This window comes from Mus musculus, chromosome 11 (genome assembly GCF_000001635.26).
Source record: "Mus musculus strain C57BL/6J chromosome 11, GRCm38.p6 C57BL/6J".
Classification (NCBI taxonomy): domain Eukaryota; kingdom Metazoa; phylum Chordata; class Mammalia; order Rodentia; family Muridae; genus Mus; species Mus musculus.
In genome coordinates this window covers 109,136,222-109,160,490 of record NC_000077.6, presented here as the reverse complement: position 1 = coordinate 109,160,490, position 24,269 = coordinate 109,136,222, and the positions used below count along the sequence as shown (strand labels likewise).

Sequence of the window (24,269 nt, the reverse complement as noted above, 5' to 3'; positions counted from 1 at the left end):
CCTCGCCCTGTTCAGATGAAGGTCTGACTGGCCTCTATCACTGTGCATAGCAGTTAGAACAGACAACCCCCTATCCTAGAGCCCCTCTCACCATCCTTCTTGTGGGTGAGCCCCTTAGCTCTCACTGTGAGCTACTGAACTGAAGGTCTTTGTGTGCTTCTGCCCCCTTTTATTTGGTGATCCAGGTCAGAAGATGATGAAACTCTGTATAAGACACAATGACGGCTCTCTGCAACTCCCTGTTCCAGAGACAGCTGCATCTTCTTGTGCAGTGCCAGCCTTGTTCTGTAGACAAAATGGTGAACATCAGTGTGAATGGATTTGGCTGTATTGGGAGCTTGGTTACCAGGGTTACCGTCTGCTCTCCACATGGCAAAGTGTAGATTGTTGCCATCAACAACCCCTTCATTGACCTCAACTACATGGTCTACGTGTTCCAGTATGACTCCACCCATGGCAAATCCAATGGCACAGTCAAGGTTGAGAATGGGAAACTTGTCATCAATGGGAAGCCCATCACCGTCTTCCAGGAGCGAGATCCCGCTAACATCAAATGGGGTGATGCTGGTGCAGAGTATGTCATGGAGTCTACTGGCATCTTTACCACCATGGAGAAGTTCCAGACTCACTTGAAGGATGGGGTCGAAAGGGTCATCATCTCCACCCCTTCTGCCAATGCCCCCATGTTTGTGATGGGAGTGAACCATGAGAAATATGACAACTCACTCAAGATTGTCAGCAATGCATCCTGCACCACCAACTGCTTAGCCCCCCTGGCCAAGGTCATCCATGACAACTTTGGCATCGGGGAAGGGCTCATGACCACGGTTCATGCCATCACTGCTACTCAGAAGACTGTGGATGGCCCCTCAGGAAAGCTGTGGCGTATTGGCCGTGGGGCTGCCCAGAACATCATCCCTGCATCCACTGGTGTTGTCAAGGCTGTGGGCAAGGTCACCCCAGAGCTGAGCAGGAAGCTCACTGGCATGGCCTTCTGTGATCCTACCCCCAATATATCTGTTGTGGGTCTGATATGCTGCCTGGAGAAACCTGCCAAGTATGAAGACATTAAGAAGGTGGTGAAGCAGGCATCTGAGGGCCCACTGAAGGGCATCCTGGGCTACACTGAGGACCAGGTTGTTTCCTGCGACTTCAACAGCAACTCCCACTCTTCCACCTTTGATGCTGGGGCTGGCATTGCTCTCAATGACAACTTTGTCAAACTCATTTCATGGTATGACAATGAATACGGCTATAGCAACAGGGTAGTGGACTTTATGGCCTACATGGCCTCCAAGGATTAAGAAACCTTGGACCACCCACCCCAGCAAGGACACTGAGAGCAAGAGAGAGGCCCTCAGTTGCTGAGGAGTCACTATCCCCACTTGGCCCCCAACACTGAGCATCTCCCTCACAATTTCCATCCCAGACCCCCATAATAACAGGAGGGGCCTAGGGAGCCTTCCCTACTCTCTTGAATACCATCAATAAAGTTTGCTGTACCCCTCCCCCCCCCCCCCCGCCCAAAGTCACAATGACGGGCAAGGTGAGAATAATGTGGTTGCTAACGTCCTATGGGATTCCCACACACCAGCATTCTCAAAAGATTTTTTAAATGTTTATTTTATTGGGGTATACAGAGGCATGTCATGGTGCACACGTTAGGGTCAGAGGACAACTTATAGAAGCCATTCTTTCCTTTTGCCATGGAACAACATGGGAGCGAACTCAGTTTACCAAGCTTGTTGGATAAAGTCATCTTGCTGGTGCCAGCACTGTTTCTTGTTGAGGGTACTGGGAAGCCGGAACCTAAAGTCCTTGTGTATCATAGCTGTCCCTTTAGTTTCACTTTTTACTTCAAAGAGAGTCCTGCTAAGCTGGTCAGGTTGGCTTTGAACTCATGATCCTCCTGCCTCAGCCCATGGAGTGCTGGGACTACAGATGTATACCACCACACTTGGCTTCTATCACTCTTGCAAGCACTTCCCATGAACAAAAACAGCTTATGAGGTAGTTGCTATTGCTTTACTTGACAACAAGGAAACTGGAAAAGAAAGTGGGCCAGCAACTTCCGGAGACCCCCTTGGATAGAAACAAAGTAAGGGGTGTGAGCTATTGAATCTCACTCTACTGGGTGGCTTAGACAGTATCCCCAAGTCCTTCAAAATCCAGGCTCTGCCCAGCAGTGGACACCAGCCTACACTGTCTCTTACCCCCAATGGCTCCATCGAGAAATGCAGACACTTCAAAGGGAGGATGGTCCCAAGTGTGCAGCAGAGCCAGGCAGAACCCCATGACTGCTGGGCAGCCTCTAACTCTGCGACATCAACAGTGAGAAAGCCAGGCCCTTTTGTGGGAAAAGCATGGATGCTAGTAACTGGTCCCCTGCCACAAGAAACCTATACTTACTCATGATTAAATATGCTTTCTGGAGAGGAAATACCCCGGGGTTTAACCAAACTGCGGGGCACCGTCTCCCTCCTAAACACTGTTACAGTGGTTTATGTGGTATGTGCCTTTCTGAAGCTGACCCAAGTCTGTTAGGCCAAGTTCCAAAGTTGTTTGAGTTTTTTGTTGTTTTCCAGGCAGGCTTCACTTAAGCCAAGCAGGAGCCCACAGCGTGGTGGCTCTGCCCCTGAGAATGTGCACTGCTCAGGGCTAGGGTAGAAGACTCTGCCTCCTCCTTTAGCCTTTCCAAGTCTCTGGGAAGCAACACTTCCTTTCTCCACGAGAATCACAGGGAGGGAGAGAGAGAGAGAGAGAGAGAGAGAGAGAGAGAGAGAGAGAGAGAGAGAGAGAGAGAGAGAGAGAGAGACTCAGTCACTCAGTCACTTCGGAGTTCAGTAATTAACACCCCATAAAGGACAGTCCTCTGCATCAGAAATCACTGGCCTGGATCCTGGTGCCTGAAGAAGCGGAGGATTTCATCTCTCTTTGTAGGAGAGATCTTTTAGATCTTTTAAGTGACTGTTGATCACCTGGATGGCAAGAGTAACCGAGCTCCTTTCCCGGGTTCCTGGCCTCTGCCTCCCCACCCCCAACAAGCCATAAGACATCTGTAAACTCATTCTCTGAAACTCCCCCCTTCTCAGGCTTGGGCTTTGAAGGAGAGTTCTGGAGAGACCTTCATAGGAGATGAAAATATCTTGTCAATTGATAAAGGAGCAAGGACCTCAGTGAAATCCACTAAGTCATGGGGATTAGTGAACCTGAGAAGGTTGCTTTGGCTGGAAAATATGAGGTTTGGATTTTGGATTCTACCGAAATGAACCTAACCGTCAGCCTTCCTTCATCGATTACCCCAGAGGTACGAGTGCTCAGCCAAGTACTCAGTGCGTCCACTCCCAAATCCAGAATATCCTTCAATTTTAGGGACAATTCCTGCAACTTTTTCTGTTTCAGCCAGGGCACAGCCTATTTGGAGAGCTTGCTTGCATGCAGATTCTGAGCCCTGTAGCTGCCGTGCCGTGCCGTGCCGTGCCGTGCAGTGCCATGCCATGCCACAGTCTGACTTCCAGAGTCCAGTTTGTAACCCAACGTTATCGCATGAATGTGAAATGTCTCTGCAGGTCGGGTGTTTGAACATTTGACTTCCTGCCGGTGGTACTGCTTTGGGAGGGTGTGGAATCTCTGGGAGGTAGAACATGGCTGGAGGAAGTGGAAGGTAGACCTTTGAAGGGGCAGACCTTCAGGGTTATAGTCTGGCACTGAGGGGCTGGGCAGTTCTGTTTTGTTTCTTTGTTTCTTAAATTGATACAATTTAGGATTGTCTGGGAAGAGAGAAGGTAAACTAAGAAAACGCCCCCATGGGTCTGGCTGATGGGTGTGCCTGTGAGGCATTTTCTTGGCTAATGATTAATGTAGGAGGGTCCCGCCCACTAAAGGTGGGGCCACCCCTGGCCAGGTGGTCCTGCCTGATATAAAAGAAAGCAAAATGAGCAGACCATAGAGAATGAGCCAGTAGGCAACATTCTTTCATAGTCTCTTCTTTAGCCCAGGTTCCTGCTCTGACTTCCCTCCGTGGTGGACTGGAATCTATACATTGAAATAAATTCTTTCCTCCCCCAGTTGCTTTGTGTCATGGTGTCTTATCACAGCAACAGAAAGCAAACCGGGACAGCCTGTTTCATGTCTCATCTGTGCTGAGACGTGAGCGTGTGGCTTCATGCGTCTACTGCCCGGCTTGCTACCGTGATGAGTGGCACCCTTCATATCGAGGAGAAGTAGATCCCTCCTCCCATCCGTTATTTTTTTCTTCCTCGCCCTCTTCCTCCTCTTCTCCCTTCCTTCAGAGCAGAGACTGGCTTTGAGTTCTTGATCCTCCTTTCTCTACTTCCCAAGTGCTGGGATAATACGTATGCCCTACCAAGCCCAATTCTTATATTTGTGTTTGTGAGCCCAGCCTTTAATGACTGAGCCATCTCTCCAGGCCCCAATCCCAATTCTTAAATAGCATCTTGTCAGGTATTTGGTCAAAGTGATAAGAAAAAATAACTAATACACCAAGAGAACTGGATTTTGACTGGAACCCCTGGGGCTGCTTTCCCAGGCTGTCTAAACCCAATTTAAGAATCATTTCTCCAGCGATTTGCCCAAGGCTGCGGTCCTGAGGTCCACAATAGTACTGGTGGTAAGAATATTGAAAAATAGTTATCCCTTGGACTCCATGGGGGTCTGGTATAAGACCGCTTAGATTTCAAAGCCTGAAGATGCACAAGTCGTTAATATAAAATGGCTTGGTATTGGTGTAAAATGCATGCTTATCCTGGACACACCTTTTCTCCAGATGCAGTGTATTAACAATACCTAATGTCGTACAAATGTTCCTCCTGGTGTTCTGTATTGCTAGGGAAGAAAGGCAAGAAAAACATATCTTCCTAGATTCCTTACCAGTGACATCTTTTAAAGCAAATATTTGTTGATTGTTTATTGGTTGGGACTGCCTGCCCAGGGACTATGGCTGATAAACAACCATGGCCTATAGTTTTCTGAGTGCCGCCAGGTAGCCTCACTACCCTCCCCCATAGCAGTGCCTTTTAGGCTTCCCCATAGTTCGGGCACCAAAGAGTTAATTCAGGGCCCAGTAGAGGACCTCTGAGTCCCTGCACTTGCTGCAGAGGCTCCTGCCTGCTCTGATTGGCTGCTGTCTGTGACCACTTTCCTTCTTCATCACCTCCTCAGCACATACTTCTGGCACTGAAGTACACACCGGCTTTTGGATAGAGGGAAGGTGGTGGACATATGTGTGCTTATGTGGGCACTTGCCAGGGATCAACCTTGGGTAACGTTCCCTTTCTAGATGGGGTCTCTCATGGCCTGAGATCTAGCCAAGCAGCCTAGCCAGCTAAGCACTGAGCCCTAGGAGTCCTTTTGCATCTGCCTTCCCAGCACTGAAATGATGCTTGCGGGACAGCACACATGGCTTTCCTTTTAAAACTTCAGTTCTGAGGAGAGAACACAGGTTCTCATACTTGCAAGGCAAAGCACGTGACCAACTGACACACACACACACACACACACACTCCTTATTCTTGACTGTTTATTCAACACAGACAGGACTTTTATCTTAGCCATCCACAGGATTATTAAGATATTCCAAACTCAGGAAAGAAAACAAAAAACAAAAAACCAAGCTTGTCAAAATGCAGCAGAAGTTAATCATTCCAAGCCAGGCAGAGACTCGGAAGAAAAGATTCACTGTGCTGTTTGACAGGCGCCCACTTGTGTGCTAACTATGGCAGAGTCAGAGCAAGGCAAGGGCAGGGCATCTGAATCCTACAGGATCCCACAGCTTCCTCCATGGAGAACCTGCCTCAGTAAGTGGAGAGTGGGGGTCTGGAAATCTCTATTCTGCTAGGTGGGCCCATAGGCCTGGGCAGAGCTTGTGTTGGCCTAGGGGTAGAGACCTGCACGGCCTGCCTCTGTGTCTTCCTTCCACCACCTCAGCATCATTGATTCTTTGTGGCAGGGGGCTGTCCTGTACATCCTAAGACTCTTGGCAGTATTCCTGGAGACAGCAGAGGACCGCTTCTAGTTGTGATGAGGAAGTTCACCTCTTGACATCGGATGGCTTCTCTAGGAGGCAGAGGGTCCTCTGGTTGAAACATCAGGTGTATTCTAGATTGCCAAGACAACTTAATAGTCAACAGCCCAGAAGAGCCCATGACCCAGTACATCCAATAACATATGCGACAGCCCCCAAGGCTCCGCTCTGCTGCTAAATGCATCTGGGCTGGCTAATTGTATACACGAAAATCAAGGGTAGCTTTTAACTTACCTAAAAGAGATAGCCTGGTCAAAGCCTATTTGAAGACTGCCATGTTTTTAAACTCAACATGACTTAGAACAGAATCCTGTAAGTTCCTTTGCTAAAATACTTTCAGGATGTATTAAGCATAACAATAGCTTGCTACATGAAAACGGCTTTGAAAATCTTTAAAGTGTTCTAAAAGAAAAGGGACTTTTTTTTTTTTTTTTTTTTTTTTTTTTGGGCCAGGCATTAAATTGGATGTGAATATGACAGATCTCAAAGACCGTCAAAATAACGAATTTACATCATAAATGCAGCAGCCTTCTTTGTAAAGGCTCTCCCACCACTCAGGAAGGCATTTAATGGCGAGGAAGTTCAAAATGTCGCTGACTCCCACTGGTACAAGAGGGAAGCAATCCCCAGTAGAGTCGCCAGGCTTCAGATAATGTCTCCGCTTCTTTTTAAGTTAATAAACTGCACTCCTGTCAAATTGTAGATAAATGAAAGAGATGGCACCATTGTGGTCTCCCACATCTTGCTAAGAAAGATATCTCCCAATATTTCGGGAGGACCAGTATGCCTAAAAAAAAAATAAAATAAAATAATAAACTTGAAATAAATCCACCCTGCCGTGACTCTCCCGGATCAAAGACTGTGGGATTTCCACAAAAGCACTTGTCTGAAGTTTGCCGTGCTTCCGTTCCGATAGTGGCTCATTAAGGCGCTTCTAATGCGTTTGATTGTTTCAAAGTTACCCATCTGTATGAGTGTAAGATAGGTACAGGGTTGCACCCAAATGCTGAGAAGTCTTTGTGTCCTATAGACTTCTGTCAATATAATATTTTCCAGAATAATCAGCAGGTAGGGACTGGGGAGGGGGTGGCTTCAAACAGCTCCCCTCTTTGATGGGTGGGTGGACAGCTTTCTGAAGTTACCTTTTAAAGACTCATAACTCTGAACATATCTAAAGCTGGTGCCTTTTTCTGTTTGACAGCGTGGAGCTGGGGGTCTTTCCTCCGCTCTTCTTTTCTATATTAATAAGAGGGGGGTGAAACAGGGGCGACAGGGGGCTCCCAGCCTCTGTACCTGTAACTAGATTCGCCAGGATAAGAAACATAGCCATTCACTTCTACTTGTGGGTTTAATGTCTTTAACACCAACCCCCCCTCCTTTTTGAGACGTTTGTTTTTCTTTCTTGAGATCCTCATGCAGGTTTGGGGAGATGACTCAGTGTGGACGAAGCGCTGCTGCTCTCTAGAGGACCTCAGTTTGGTGCCTATCAGCACCTTAGGTGCCTCACAACAGCCTGTTAACTTCCGCTCCAGGGGGTCGGACATCTTCTTCTGGCCTTTATGTGTACTTGTTCACATGTGTGCCGACATACACCACACATGCACATAACACAAACACACACACACACACACACACACACACACACACACACACACACACACACACTTTTTCTTTTTAATTTGGGTAGACAGAGCATGGAAGGAAGCTGACTCAGCTCCATGGCTCTGGGTGTAGGCTTGCACATCATCACTCTTAAGTTTCCAGGAGTGGATACTATACCAACAGTGAGCGGGAGACAGAGGGCAGAGGGCAGAGGGCAGAGAAGAGACCTTGCTGCTACCATTCTTTGGAAGATATGGTGACAGCAACCTGGATTGGAAGACCATGAAATCTGTCCTTAGCCTTGAGGCAGCTCTGAACCCACTCTGTGCTTGTTGGGTATTGAGTGTTCTGATGCCTGTTTTATTTTATATACATAAATTAACATACTTAATCATCAGGGCTACCTTATATGGCAGTGTTATCCTTCACTCATATTAAAGGATCGTTGGGTTCCTGTGGTGGCGTTGGGAGGACTCGTGCACCTTGAAGTGAAGTTGCCTAGAGGGCGTTTATTCTTGTTTTATCCCAGTCCCTGTGATAAAATACCCTGGACAAGCAGTTGATGGGGTTAGGGTTTGCTTTAACTTATAGTTCTAGTTCCAGGCCATCATCCGGGGGAAATGATCAAGCTGCTGGTCATATCGCATCTGCAGCCAAGGCGGAAGCCACAGCCTCCCCTTCTGAGAGTTCAAGGGCACGCCAGAGGCCTAATGCTACCATCAGACTACTTGATTCTTGGGGTCCTGAGAGACTATCTGTTTGTGGATTCTTTTATATCCTCAAATCTTAGACAGACTTCCCTTTATCTTCTACACAAAATGTCCTAATTACATGCTATCTCCTCAAAGTAGGAACTCAAGAGGGCTACTTTTTCTTTATTGGTCTAATAGTATTACTTCTCAATGGCTTCTGTTTTGTTGTAATGCAATAACATAGGTTCTATTTACTAAGTGCTTGTGTGGCAAGCACTGCTATAAGCATTATATTTACTATGTATATGAAGCTGTTCTATTAAATGTATTCTACGTGTGTGTGTGTGTATACATACACATATATATACATACACACACACATATACACACACACACACACACACACACACACACACACACACACACACACACACACACATATGCATAGTTGTGGGGCAGTGGGTGCTGGGGGAATAAAGGGAATGGGAGAAAACCCGAGTCCCACCAGAGTTCTGGTGCTCTGGGTGAGCGGGCGCAGAAGGACTGTTGCATGCTTTCCATGCAGCCCCACGTGGGTGTCTGGCTGTGTGAAGCCATGGAATCCCAGCTCAGCAGGGGTGGACAAGGGGCAGCCCTAGATAACAGGTTCTCGGTCTCTGACATCCCATGCTGGATACCGCAGAGGAGCTGAGAACAAATGGAGGCCTCAGGGCAGCTTGTCAGCCACAGGGCCAAAGGGAGAAAAGGGTGTGTGTGGTGGTCCTGGATGGTTCCCACGCAGGTGAGAGTCCTTGGTCTGGTACATGGCTGGAGAGCAGGAAGGCCTTTAGGTGGGAAGTTAGACGTTGCTCGTTAGGAGAAAGCCTATCCCATCGTCCAAGCACAGTGGGTCTTGATGAGCAGAGACAGTCTATGGTTTTAGAGCTTTATTGTAGAAAGGCAGGAGGAAAGAGAGAAGGTAGAAAGAGGGAGAGAGGCTGGCCATGGCCACGTGGAGAGAGAAGGGAATGGAGAGGGAGGAGGACAGTGAGAGATGAGAGTAAGAAAAGTGAAAGCTTAAAAAAAGTGAGGAGGGGTCAAGCAGCCCCTTTTATAGTTGTCTGGGCTATCAGGTAACTGTGGGGAGGAGCATACCTGGCTATAATCAGGTAACTGTGGGGGTGGAGTCTAGCCAGAATGCCAGGAGCTTGGGACATTGTCTGCATGACTGATAGTCACACACCTCTCCTGCGGGGGTTGTGGGGGTGGTAACTTCCACAGGAGCCAGGGGCACAGGAGACAAGATTGAACACCTTCCGTCCCATATAGGTAAAAATCACCACCCATCGGGTTTCCTGGGTTTCAAGACCAATGCTCAACTGGAAACCAGGCTGTCTGTACGCAGCCCACTGCCCTACACATATACATATACATACACATACACATATACATACACATACATATGCACATTTAATCTCCTATGTTACATATATGATGTTTGGCTGCTATTACAAAAGAGTCATTGAAATATATTGACATCATGTAATATAGCCAAGGTCATGTGACTTTATATAAAGGGACATTAGATAGAAGCCAAGGTCATTCAGTATCTGCAGACACCAAACCCCAACACTATTGCTGATGCCAAGAAGCGCTTGCTGACAGGAGCCTGGTATGGCTGCTGTTCCCTGAAAGGCTCTGCCAGCACCTAATACAGATGCAAATACTCACAGTCAACCATTGGACTGAGCTCAGGGACCCCAATGGAAGAGTTAGGGGAAGGACTAAAGGGGCTGAAGGGGATTGCAACCCCATAGGAAGAACAATATCAACTAACTGGACCATCCAGAGCTCCCAGAGACTAAACCACCAACCAAAGAGTATATACATGGAGTGATCCAGGACTCCAGATACTTATGTAGTGGAGCATGTCCTTAACTGATATCAGTAGGAGGGGAGGCCTTTGGTCATGTGGAGGCTGAATGCTCCAGCATAGGGGGATGCTAGAGTGGTAAGGCGAAAGTGGGTGAATAGGTGGAGGAGCACCCTCATAGAGGCAAAGGGGAGGAAGGAGAGGGAAGATGGGATGAGGAGTTGTAGAGGGGAAACCGGGAAAGGGGGTATCATTTGTAATGTAAATGAATAAGATGATGAATTTTAAAAAAGGAAATGAAGATAAGATTCACCTAAGCAACACTGTGAAGCAAGCTGCTTTTGCCTGGATATCACCTTCCACCTTTTGCGCTATTTATAGAAACACAGGGACTTCTCTGATAGTTCATCTCCGTGGGACCCAGACATAGCCAGTGTGTAGAAGGGTGCTCCAGAAAATCTAGACAGAGGCCACAGATGAGGACCGCTGCACACATTTGTGGGTGAGGACCGTTGCACACATTTGTGGGTGAGGACTGTTGCACACATTTGTGGGTGAGGACCATTACACACATTTGTGGGAAGAGTCCTGGTGACTCATACGCTGAAGTCACTGCCTAGAGAATAGGTTAGACCACAACATGGGGTGTCAAAGCAAGAATGAGCTGGCATCAGCCCAGCTGAGGATCACCAAAGATGGGCAAGTACCGCAACAAAGAGGCCCTGTGTGCCACTCTGCCTTTCTGGATTTTTTTTAAAAAAAGGATAAAATTAAGAGTGAGCATGTGGGAATCTCCCTCTGTGCTGGGGTGAGTAAAAAAATTGCCACTTTTCTGTAAAGCAATTAAAACCGCATATGAATAGCACCAAAATGTTCACATGGTTCATCTGAGAATGCATGCATATAGAAGCACACACACACACACACACACACACACACACACACATACACACACGCAGATTTAGACATGTGTGCTCCTTGCAATATTTATGAGAAATTTCAAGCTCCCTAGACGTCCCTACCAAACTGAACATTTCTTATATGTTGTAGATTCCAAATTGTCTTTATTCAACTGTGTATGTTGAACATAGAACATATGTTTATGTATGTATATTCAGCATATGACATGCTATGAGCCATGACATATAACATGCAAAAGAATACTGAGCCAGAGAACACAATTCATTGTACAATTAAGACAAAAGGTAATCTGCAGATGGATGTGTGTGGAGGGAATGTTTTGGTAATTAAAACACAAGGATTCACACAGAGGAAGGAGATAGAGGCTCAGGCTGCTATTGCAAGATACCACAGACCTAGGGCTTAGACAGCAGGGAGTTATTCTTTTCACGCATGGAGGCAGAAAACTCCCAGATTAAGGTGTCAGCTGACTTTTTTTCCTGCTGAGGACTTTCTTCCCTGCTTATGGCTATCTTCTTGCTGTGTCTCATGGTCTCTCTCTCTCTCTCTCTCTGTGTGTATGAATATGTGCCTGCGAATATGCTCAGATCTCGCTTCTTTGTTTATTCTCTTTTGAGTTCTTGTCATCTTTTTTTTCCTCCTGAGTCTCAGGTTGGCTTCGAACTCTGTACTTGCGAATGACCTTGAACGTCCTATCCTCCTGCCTCCACCTCCTGAGTGCTGGGATTACAGGCATGTCCCATCAGGCCTGGCTTATGCAATGGTAGGCATGAAATCCTGGGCTTTATGTGTGTGCTAGGCAAGCACTCTACTGAGGTTCATCCATATCCCTTTATGGTTTGTTGTTATTGTTGTTGTTGTTGTTGTTGTTGCTGCTGCTGTTGCTGTTGCTGTTTTTTGAGACAGGATCATATTTTGTAACCAAGGTTGGCTTGGAGCCTCCTGGGAGTGTTAGGGCTACACACCCAACTTTTCTTCCTCTTTTAAAGGTACCCATCCTATGGGGTAGAACCCCACCCTATCACCTCATTTAATATTTTTTCTAAAACCTTATCTCCAAATATAGTTACAGTTTGTGAAATGTATTCAGCATATGAATTTGAGATGGAGGGAAGATTGAAATCAGTCTATAGGGAGATCACACCGTCCATAGCAACTCTAGCTAAGCGGTTGTTGCTATGGTTTGTGTAGAGGTCTGGGTGAAAAGTGACTGACATAAGCTTGGGTATTTGGACACTTGGTGCCCAGTTGGTGGCATTGTTTAGAATTGGGGAGAAGGGTTAGTTGGTGTAGCCTTGCTGGAAGAAGTGTGTCACTGGGGTCAGGGTTTGAGAGCATGTGGTCTTGCCTTACATCCAGTTTGCATTCTCTGCTTCCTACTTGTGGTAAAAGGTGATTTAGAAGCTTTCTGCTCTCTGCTGCCATGGCTGTCCCTTGCTACCCTGCTTCCCGACCCTCATAGGCCATTACCTCTCTGGACCATAAACCAAGATGAATGCCTTCGTTCGTAAGTCATTTTTGATCACAGTGTTTTATCTCAGCAACAGAAAACGAGCTAATACATAATGCTCATATGTTGAAGGATGGGCTCCCAGTTTGTAAAGTCAATCGCCAGGGACAACTGGGTCATGAATTTCCGAACTTCACCCATGGATTAATCCCTAGATGAATTCAGGGCTAAAGGGACTGTCAGATGTGCCCTCCTGCTACCTTTTGTTTTCGGGCTGCTGTAAAGTGAATATCTGTGTCCCACCATGCTCTCCCGATACTACGCTCTGCCACGGTGCTTGTAGGAAAAGATGTGATCTCTCAGCTTCCTGCCATGCCTGTTCCTGCTGTCTTACCTCAGCGCAGAGCTAGCCCACTCGGGACAGAGGCCTTTAAGACCATGGGATAAATCTTTCCTTCTTTGAGTTTCTTTTCTTGTTGCTGGTGGTCACAGAACCGTCCGGCTAGCAGGAAGATGACAGCAAAGGATTCTTGGGTCCTCTCTAATCAAATCTTTTTATTTATTTATTTAATAGCAAACATACTTCTTTGGAGTAATAAGAAAAAAATGTTTCTGAGCATCAAATCTTTTTTGCTACAAGTGATTGTAATCCATTTTATCCAAATAAACCCGAAAGGCCTCATTGCTGGAAAGCCCATGGATCCCAGCCCTCTCTGTACAGGACACTTTTACTCCAACATGTAGCTCTGTCTCTTTCTGCTCTGAATGGCCTGAGACATGCCCAGGTCACAGAATCCCTGTGACCAATATCCTCACATGTATGGCTGGCCATGCGCAATGGCCAGGACTCGGTGGATGGTACCCTTTCTGCAGCCGCACTACTTAGAACTTGAACCAAAGCACATTGGAGAAGGCTCTGGTAACTTGATAACCAGTGTTCAGAACTTTGTTCAGCAGGATCCCAATGGGTCTACAGTATGAAAAGTCTGAGAGGAGAAAGAACTTCACCAGACTTTCCAGTCTGGGCTGAAATTTTGGAGCCAGACCATGAGGTGTGATTTCCAAGTGGGTGGCCCAGACAGGGAGTCTCCACTTGCTTCTCAGCTCCACGTTCCTCAAGTAAGGGAGCCCAGAGATTCATCACTGTGTCAGACCCAAGCCTGGGATCCAGAGCAGACACCAGGATTCACTATTAGCTCTTCAGGCTATCTTTCTGGAATCAGCCCCCGGGAATTGAACTGATTTTCAGTATTGTTGTCAGGTATACACCAGACTAAGCCGGTGGCTCGCACCCAGCCTCCCTGTGCTGGACACTTCAGGTACTACTTCAGGTAAGCCATTTGTCTCTGTGAGTTCAAAAGACTCAACAGCTTCCCGTGAGAAGAACAAGATCTGTTGCACCTGCAGGTCCTTAAAGAACTCTCTCTTGTTTGCTGTGGTGTCCCTGGTGGCTCTCATAGTGTCTGACAATAGGGTTCAGGTGTAGGGAAAGACTCGTGGTAACATAGACGTTAACACCATATAGTCCAAGAGATGGGGCAAGTCCCAGTATGGGTGGCAGGCACCAGCCCTCATCAGGTCAGCCTTGGGGACCCCTGGAGGGGGTTAACATGAGCAGAACTGTCACTAGATGCTTCAGAGAGCAAAGAGGAGGTACAGAGGACCACTCACCTCAGACCTTGGGGTATGTGTTAAGTGTTCGATGTATCCTGGATGACTAAAGAAAGGACATCATGAGCTAGTGTGGATGAAAGTGGTTTTCAAACCATAGGGAAACTCCCTGAGACTGAGCTATTTGGCCATTATCACCTTCTCTGCTCCCTGGATCCATGAATAGATGACATTCTGCAGTCTCTTATGTTGCTGCCACTGCAGAAGCAAGACACAAAGCCTGGCTGTGGGGACCTCCAGGTGGCCAGGTTTGAAGACTTCATGTCAAGGAGCGATAACTACCTTGCTTTTCTTTTCTTGGGGGTTGCTTAGCATCTGGTGTTGTCTTGACCAACAGGCAGTAGCAGTGGTAGTTCATGTTGCAGATTTGAGAGGTTCCTAGAGGCTGTGCAATAAGTCCAGGGTTCAGAAGCACAGTGCTGGAGTCCTGGGCACTATTCATAAGCAGAGAGGGTCACTCAAAAAGCCCTTTTAGAACCGAAGGCCTGTGAGCATGTAGCTCTGACCATGGTCCTAGCAGTCCAAATGGTCCTTGTGAAGATAGAAGGAGGACGTGCTTAAGAGAACAACTACGGAAGTATTTCAGCTTGACTGGGGCAGACGATATTGACAAGAAGGCATCGGTTGGAGACAAACATGAAATACTTACTGGCCTTAGTAGGCAGATGATTCCAGCCATGATCTTAAGGTCTTACATGGTAAGGATCCTAAGATGAGTTGCTAACCTGACTCCAAATCAGACCTTACAGAGAACAGCCAAAGGGTCTGGAAAAGAAAGGAAGTGAAGCCCACCTCCAAGAGTTCCAAAGGATGGAGGGTCTCATTCTGCATGCTTGCTTGGCGAGGTTACGACAAATGCCTGGCTCGATTCCAAGTTCCTAGAAACAATGTTTACAAGATAGTGCCTTTGTTCCTCAAGAAGTAAATACATAGAATCCCAAGTCCAAGCCAGGCGAAGGCCATTGCAGTTCTGTTTCCCTCAGTCCTAAGAGTCTAGCACTCCAAGGACATGGGATGGACGCTAATAACCAAGCTTTATACAGCATCTGGCAACGGCACTCATAAAATCCAGAGAGATTACACGGCCTGGGAAATGGTGCAATTAGTTAGATTTATAACCAGCTGACAGATTGTACCCAAAGGATGCTGATAAACAGGATATAGAATCTCCTAAATGGAGACCTTCAGGAATGAGACAGATATCGTCAATAAGTAAGAGTGGGCTGTGTGCCTGATAACAGGGGACAGTTGGGACAGAGGCCAAACAGAGAGCCTGTGTATCGACTACCAGATGTGCTCATTGCACGAGTCCCAGGTAGAGTGCATAGTCTACAACCTACATAACTGTATACAGCTGCTCCAGCTGTTGGGTTGTGGTTCTGGTGTTGACATAGCTTCAATCGTTCAGGAGAAGCTTTAAAAAATAATCCAGTGTTGGCCACTAATTCAAAGGTAAAATAAAAAAGAAACATAAAATATTATTCAGTCCAAACATAGCACATCTGCAGGCCTCATCTGGCAGCTGGACCATCAATATGTGAACTCTGACCCCAGAAAGATTTTCAGTAGCATGGGGCTGTGTCATGTGTCCACTTCTATTCAACATGTTTATCAATGACTTAGATTAAACTCTAGAAAATATGAGGGTCAAATTGATTATTGATCCAAAGCCAGAGACACAGCTGGATGGCCAACTCTGGATTCTCAATCACTTCAAGAGACAGAGACTAGGACTGGGTTATGCAAGAGGACCTCTGGAGTAAACAAACGTTAGATCACGTCCTTGGGCAGGGTGTGTGTGTGTGTGGGGGGGGACGGGACAGGGACTGATCCACACAAGAACACATGACTTACCAGAGCACGTGGTAAGAGGGGAAATGCTGCAGAGTCTTTGCTGCCCACAGATCAGCAAACACACACTGGTGTGATGTGGTTGCCAAGATGAGAAGGAATTTTCAGCTTCACCAGGGGGAACAGATCCCATTCTGCTGGGGCCAGTGGCAGCTGGAGCTTTGCCCTTGGTTCTGGGAACGCTCTGAGATGGATGACTGCGAGATTTGCAGCAAGGAGGGCAAAGGGATTGAGCACTACTCAAAAGGAGAGTGAGTAGCTAAAGATGTTAGGGCTTCCTCCTCCCTTAGAGAACAGAAGTCTTGGCGTGTAACTCCTGGGCTCTGACATCTGGGGAGTTTCGAATGGATGTCTCAGACAACACCAAAGAAGAAGAAAAAAACATACCAAGAACCAGAGTTTAGTCAACCCTTCAGATACTGCGTAAGCATGTCTCAGATTTGGGGGAAGGACTGTCCCCACCTCACCCCTGGGAGCAGCAGGAGGTGGGTCAACTTCAGCCAAGACCAGGATGGAAGGGATCCGACTGTTAGACGCGTGGCCGTCAGAGACACAGAGGACACAGCTAATAGGATGCAGAAAAGGCCCAGGTGAGAGTTAGCTGTGACATTTTTTTTTAAATAACCACTGAAACTAAATAGCCACATACAAACTTCTAACTTTGGCTGGTAAGGAACAGCGTATCAAACGAATTTAGGAGGAGGGGCCCGAGGCCAATGGGTACTTAGGAGACATCAACATGACAAACCATAGTTTCAAAAGTGGGGTTTCAAGTCGGGCGTGGTGGTGCACACCTTAAATCCCTGCACTTGGGAGGCAGAGGCAGGTAGATGTCTGTGTTTGAGGCTAGCCTGTTCTACAAAACGAGTTCCAGGACAGCCAAGGCTATACAGAGAAACCCTGTCTCGAAAAAAAAAAGTGGGGTTTCTTCTGGGGTTTCTTCACCGAGGACTTCAGGAAGACACCTCATCTTTTTCCACCTTATGTATCTCAGAGGGCCACACTTCCACAAAGATAATTTTTCTCACCAAGTCATGAGAACACTCCCCGTTCTAAGAATGTAGGAACCCATTGCTCTTCCCTCAGAATAGACTGGAATCTCTTCACAAAGCATTGAAATACAACATCTTCTTTCAACGACTGGAGGTAAAGCCCATTCTAGTGTCACAGAGGGGAGAAGGGGATCTCGGAGCGCTACATGGTTGCCTGAGGTCGTGGAGGTCTAAGTCTGCTCTAGCAAGCATTATAAGTGCCCCTCAGAGCAAGAGTCAGCAGACTCCAGGGGAGGCACAGGATCCCAGCTACAGACCGACTTCTGATTCTTTGCTCTTTCATAGGCCTTCACGCCAAATGTCCTGCTATAAAACAAAGGGCCTTCCCATTAAGAACTGGCATCATACTTGGCACGATAGTATATATCTGTAATCCCTGCAGTGCCCAGGAGGCTGAAGGAGGACTTTCCTGAGTCTGAGACTGGCTTAGGTTCATACAATGAGTTAAAGGTCAGCCTGTGCTATAGAGTGGGCACACACACACACACACACACACACACACACACACACACACACACACAGAGAAAGAGAGAGAGAGAGACAGACAGACAGACAGACAGAGACAGACAAACAGACAGACAGACACACACACACAGAGACAGACAGACAGACAGACAGAGACAGAGACAGAGACAGAGACAGAGACAGAGACAGAGAGAACTAACTTGTAGACCATAATAATGAACATTGACTTTGTCCATTATAGACAGTCCCAGTTAGCAATGCAGGGATGTATGCTCATAGCAGGCATGGGCTAGCCTGAAGGCTAGGGACAAATTCTGTGGCCATAACATTAATGTGACCTTCAACCACAGACGGAGTGTCAACACCATTATACACATCACCATCACCATCTTAGGTGCATTTCTGTCCTTAGCACTCAGCCTGGCTTATCATCATGGTAGATAGCTTCCAGGGTGGTACCCAGCTATCCCTGGATTCTGATAGTCACATTCGTGCACACATTGGATGGGGCCAATGTGAAAAAGGATGACTCACCTTTAAGTAGGATATTACAGAAATGGCAAGAGTGACTCTCTAGGCAAGGTCATCAAAATACTCCTTGTTTTGTCTTGGCTGTGTCTCTGCCCACTCCGGGCAGGCCGGTCACCATGTTGTAAAGACATTCAAGCGGGCCTCCTGAGAGAGCCACGTGGTGAGGAACGGAGGCATCCTGCCAACCTGTGACTGGAAGCAGACCCCGAGAACTGAATTGAGTCCGTAGTCACATGCTGTCCACCTGACTTCATGGGCTCTATCTCATGTAGAACCCTGATCCAGACCACTGAGCCAAGCTTCTCTGGAATTCATGGCCCAGAGAAATCAGAAGAGATAATACTGTTTATTGTTATTGAAGTTGCTTCACTTTGGGGTGACTGGTTACATAGCAAAATACCACCCATGCATCATCCATAAATTCGTGATGAATGGAGCCAATAATGAGCAGGCAACAGATGATTATATCTGACTACGCCTGGACATAACCGGTAGCCACTGCGGCTCAGTTCTATTGAGAGACGATACTGCCCATGCCTTACACAACACACCCCAATTCCATTCTACAACAGAGGAAGAAGGCAGATAGCCCAACATGGCTCTCACTCCACCTACAAAACTTGTACACTACATGGTACACTACTGTACAGTCATTTGGTGGCTTGGAATCTAGTTCTAACAGGTGTTAGAGCACCTGTTAGCCTGAATGAGGCCCCGAGTTCCATCCCCAGCACTATGGAGCTAGGAGGGGAGGAAGAAGAAAGCAGGGCAAGGGTAGTGCCAAAAGAAATTCACGGCATGGCAAGGAAATACGGTCATAATAATTCACTGTTGATTAAAACAGGAAGGCAGCTGGGATGGGCACGGGCAGATGACTTAGCGGATGCTGTGCTTGCTGTACAAGTGTGAGGACCAGGGTTCAGATCCCCGGTACTCAAGTCAAGTCAAGGTACTCAAGTCAAGTCCTGTCATCCCAGCACTTGGGGAGGTGGAGACAAAGGACCCATGGATCATGCTAGCCAGCAAGACTAGCAGATTCAGTGAGTTCTGGGTTTAGCCAGAGACCTTGGCTTGGGGAATAAGGTGGGGGGGGGGAGTTAACAAGGAAGTCACTCCACGTCAACCTCTGACCTCCACATTCACCCTCTTACCTGCACACATACACCCACATGTGCAAACATGCATACACACACACCACATATACTTACTATATATGAGAGAGGTAGATAGATAGATAGATAGATAGATAGATAGAGACAGCATGATAGATAGATGATAGATAGATAGATAGATAGATAGATAGATAAATATAGACAGCATGATAGATAGATAGATGATAGAGATAGATAGATAGATAGATAGATAGATAGATAGATATAGACAGCATGATAGATAGATGATAGATGATAGATAGATAGATATAGACAGCATGATAGATAGATAGATGATAGAGATAGATAGATAGATAGATAGATAGATAGATAGATAGATAGATAGGGAAAACAGCTTCTAAGAAAGCAGACCTATATGAGCAAATATATTACAAGTCCTTATCATTATTTATATTACTAAGTATGTTGTCATTCTGTATATAAGTATATGAGTTATAAAATATACCCCTGTGCACAGACAGACAGATAGAGACAGACTGATAGGGAGCAGCTGGTCCTCCAAATGTGTGGGGTTTGCATGCGTATATTCAATCAATTGTGGAAAACATTTGGGGAAAAATCATGTCTGTATGGAGTGCCAAAGGTCCCTCTTAATTATTATTGTTCCCTAAACAATATAACACAGCAACTATTGGCATAGCTCCCACGGTGATCTGGACATGTTTAAAGTGTACACCAAGAAGGGCCAGGTTATATGCCAATATAATATCATTTATATGATATTTGAGCTTCCCAGATTTAGGGACACATAGGGATAAGGCGCAGAACCAAAGTCACATGCTCATCAGGACACACCTGTATTTAGAACACGCTAGTGATTTTTCTCAGATAAGACAATATGGCTAATTCTTTACGAGTAGTTTTTTGGTGTGTTGGTGTTTTAGGTTTGGCGTTCCCTTGTGTGTGTGCCTTTTGTTTGTTTGTTTGCACTCAGCAGTACCCACATCTGTCCACTGTGCATGTATGTACTTATCGCTTGTAATCAGAATAAACTCAGATTGTTTTTCCCCAAGAGAGAAGCATATGGCTGACTGCCCCAGCTCCAGGAGGGACCCTGCTCAGGGAGGCAGGAAGAACAAAGGAGCACTCGTGCCCCTGATCCCTGTGATCCTCCACAGTCACAGAAGAAGGCCTAACAGGGAGCAGGGACCTGGCGAGGCTCCCACCGGCATGTGGCCCAGGGGCCACCATCTGGAATGGAAGGTCAGAGCCTTTTCCTTCCAACACAGCAGGAGTGGGATGGACCAGAGGTTGGGAGGGTAGGAAGAAAGCACAGAGATACAAAACTAGGTCATCGGGAAGTTGGGGAAATAAACAAGGGGCTCCTGTGGAGGGGAGGGTCCCTTTGATCCCAGGATGGGAATAAGAGAGACCAACTCTGGGAAGAGTGACCAGGTCTCTGTGACATCCTTGGTCCTCAGCAGGCTGACACAGTTAGAGCCTTAGAAACACACAGTGAGGAAGGGATGGAGCCTGTCGGCCTCCCACTCTCTCACTCACTCCTCACCCAACTTGGCACAGCTCAGCCACTGACCCTCCTGTCCTACTTGCTGTCCTACAGCCTGACACACAGCCCTGGGAGTGCCCTTACCTGACACCAGCCATGGAAGTACCCTTTCTTCAGCTCTGCTACGTGACTGGCTCTCCGTGGAGTGTGTTGACATCTCTGTCATTCAGAGACGAATAGTCTGTGTTAGACTTTGGTGTTTTGAAATAAGTATAGAAGATTATATTGTACTAAACATAGCCCAAAGTGCACTGTCTTATCCATGAGTAGCTATGTAATGACTAACTGTATTCACACTGTTGGGCAAGGTAACAACTTTTGTAGGCCATCTCATTCCTACCTTCCATACTGATGTGCTGTCCCCATCAAACACAGACTTCTCACTTCCCACTGACTGTGAAAGCTGCCATTGGTTTCTTCTTCTTCTTCTTCCTCCTCCTCCTCCTCCTCCTCCTCATCCTCCTCTTCTTCTTCTTCTTCTTTTTCTTCTTCTTCTTCTTCTTCTTCTTCTTCTTCTTCTTCTTCTTCTTCTTCTTCTCCTCTTCCTCCTCCTCCCCTCCTTCTCCCCTTCTCCTCCTCCTCTTCCTCTTCCTCCTCCTCCTCTTCCTCCTCCTTCTTCTTTTTCTTCCTCTTCTTCTCTCCTCCCTTCATGAATTTGGATACTCCGGAGACCTTATATAAGTAGACTCCTACAGCATGTATCCTTTTGAAACTGACTTGTTTCATTTATAACAATATCCCCAGGATTCACCTATATATTGAAGCATGGGTCGCTATTTCCTTACTTCTCAAAAACTGAACAATACTCCATTTTTTTTGTACAGACTGCAACTTGTCTATGCCTTAGTCTCTTGCTGGACACCTGAGTTGTTTCTACCTTTGGTTTATAGCATTATTTATAATGCTGCTATGGATGTGGGGTGTGTATGTGTGTGTGATTTTGACTATAGGAAACTGTACCAACTACTTTTTCCATTGATGTTACAAAATCCCTGAGAAAGGAGAAGGAAGGCAGGCAGGCAGGCAGGCAGGCAGGAAGGAAGGAAGGAAGGAAGGAAGGAAGAGAGGGAGGAAAAGAAAGATGGAGGAAGGAAGAAAGGATTTATTTCGGCTCATAATCTGCGGGTACAGCCCATCATCGTCGGTTGCTTTGTTTTGTTTCAGAACTCCATGCTTTTCCATTGCAGGGACCCCTAGCCCAAGGAAGATCTGAGGAAAGGCCGTCCCCGCCCATGCCTCCTGAATGCATCCGAAACAAAATCAGTGGATATAGTTTTGTCTTATTCAACATTTACTGAAGAAGACAGAAAAAAAAAATCAGCCCTAAAAGTCCACACTGAATCCACAGCACCCAAGAACATGCTGCCTAACACAAGAAAGCCAGTCAGAATGACTAAATTAGGAACTTTGAGACAAGACTAACCTGCGTGACCTAAGCAACCCAGGATCATCACACAGCCCTTAAAGGAAGAAGGTGGGGAGATGGCTCAGTCGGTAAAGGCCTTGCCAGGCAAGCATGAGGACTTAATTTTGACCCCCAGAATGTACATTTAAAAAGCCAGGTGTGGTGGCACACCCTTGTAATGCCAGGGCCAGGTAGGCAGAGACAGGTGTGGCCCTCAGGCTTGCTGGCCACTCCACCTAGCCTATTAGAGTAACCCAGGCCAAAGAAGACTCCATGCTTCAAAAAGCTAAGTTGACGGCATCTGAGGATTGATGCTAAGGCTGGCCTACTGCCTCCATTTACACACTATACACATGTGCTCACATACCCCCCACATACTTACACACACACACACACACACACACACACACACACACACAGAGGAAAGCCGGAATTAGAAGAGGCCATGTGATAACATGAGAGGCACAGGAGGGGCTGGGTGGAGACATGCTGTGTGCTAGGAAGTGTAAAGATACTGACAAGGCACACCTGTTCAGGCGCTTACCCAGACACCTGCCCCCTCCCTACCTATGTCCCTCCCCGAAAACTCCCATTTCCAAAACCCACCGCCCAACGAGCCCTGAGTCCAGCAGGGTTTAGAAGCCAGCGACATTTCTGTTGCTGTGTATAAGAACTCTGCATGTAGACACATGCTTCCTATGAGAGGAAGCAGGCAGAATGAGGGAGGAGGCCATCTCAGACTTCATGGATTTCAAGATACCTGCCTTGGTTACCTACGGCAGAGTCTGAGTCTGGTGGCCCTGGAGACCACTCTTCTGGCCACAAGCAGCCAAGTGCTGACATATCTACACAGACATTTCCTTGTTCCCTCTGACCACTTAAACTAGTGGTGACAAGCAGGGAGGCCTTAGAGAAAAGCCACTATACCTGCTATCCCAATGGCCTCCAGTAGAAGATCCCCAATCTTGAAAACAGTATTTACTTCATTTTCTTTTTTATCATTATTATCATCATCATCATCAATCATCTCGTGTGTGTGTGTGTGTGTGTGTGTGTGTGTGCATGTGCGCGCGATCCAGAGATCAATATCAGGTGTCTTCCTCAACTGCTTTTCTACCTGATATTTTGAGACAGGGTTTCTCCCTGAAACCTGTATCTCATGATTCAGTTAGTCACGCTATCCAGGGAGCCTTAAAACTCCACCAGTCTCTTTCTTCCCAGAGTTAGGATTACAGGGTCACACTTATGTGGGTACCAGGGATTGAATTTAGGTCTTTATGTTTACACCGCAGGCCCTTCACTGACCAAGCCATCCCCTCTGCCCCTCTATTCCCTTTTCCTAACACTTCTACCAGGACCTCCAGATGTGCAGCTGTTTTGATCACAACCTTCCAAACAGCCTATTGAGAACATTCTCATGCTTTAAAATCTCCAGTGTCTACTAGCATGCTGGCAGCATGGCATCCACAGTCCTACCTTCTGTGAGTGAACAAGAAGGGCTGTTTCCATGAGAGTATTCCAAGCTAGGCTTCAGCCAAGAGACCCTCAGGCCTACTTGGCTCTGTTTGGTGCTGAGAGAAGTCTGTCCCAGAGAGTTCAGGTCATTTTGACATGCCAGCATCTCTACATGTTTGGCAGAGCTTGCAGTTACGTCTTCCTGATGTGGCTATCATACACAGAAAACCATTATTTTTATTTTTATTTTTATTTATTTTTATGGAATCTTGCCTTTACCAAACATACCTGTATTCCATTTGACCTATGAGGGCAGCAGTATGGCTTTTAAATGCACAGAGTTACAATTATTTTTAAGTAAAGTCCAGAATGATGCAGGGCTGGGAGGGGTGGGGGGGCAGCCTTGACACAGGGGAGGAAACAGCCTGGTTTTGTCTATTTTATTCTTCTGGAGTTGGATTGACAAATCATCAAATTGAGAATAATCAGGCCAAACTCTCTATTTCCTTCTGAGACTTCTCACCATAAGGAACCACAGCGGGGTGGAAGTCATCGAGCAGGCACAAAAGGAAGGGAAGGAGCTTTGAAATCAAACAAACA

General features: G+C 46.7%; 1 long non-coding RNA gene and 1 pseudogene across 1 annotated transcript; both read left to right on the top strand.

Moving 5' to 3' along the window:
- Nucleotides 279-1,505, top strand: Gm11658 (predicted gene 11658; annotated as a pseudogene).
- Nucleotides 16,122-21,200, top strand: E030025P04Rik (RIKEN cDNA E030025P04 gene). The gene is made up of 3 exons (NR_037978.1): nucleotides 16,122-16,672; nucleotides 20,316-20,505; nucleotides 20,864-21,200. It is a non-coding gene; the product is annotated as an RIKEN cDNA E030025P04 gene (long non-coding RNA).
- Nucleotides 21,201-24,269: the final 3,069 nt, after the last annotated feature.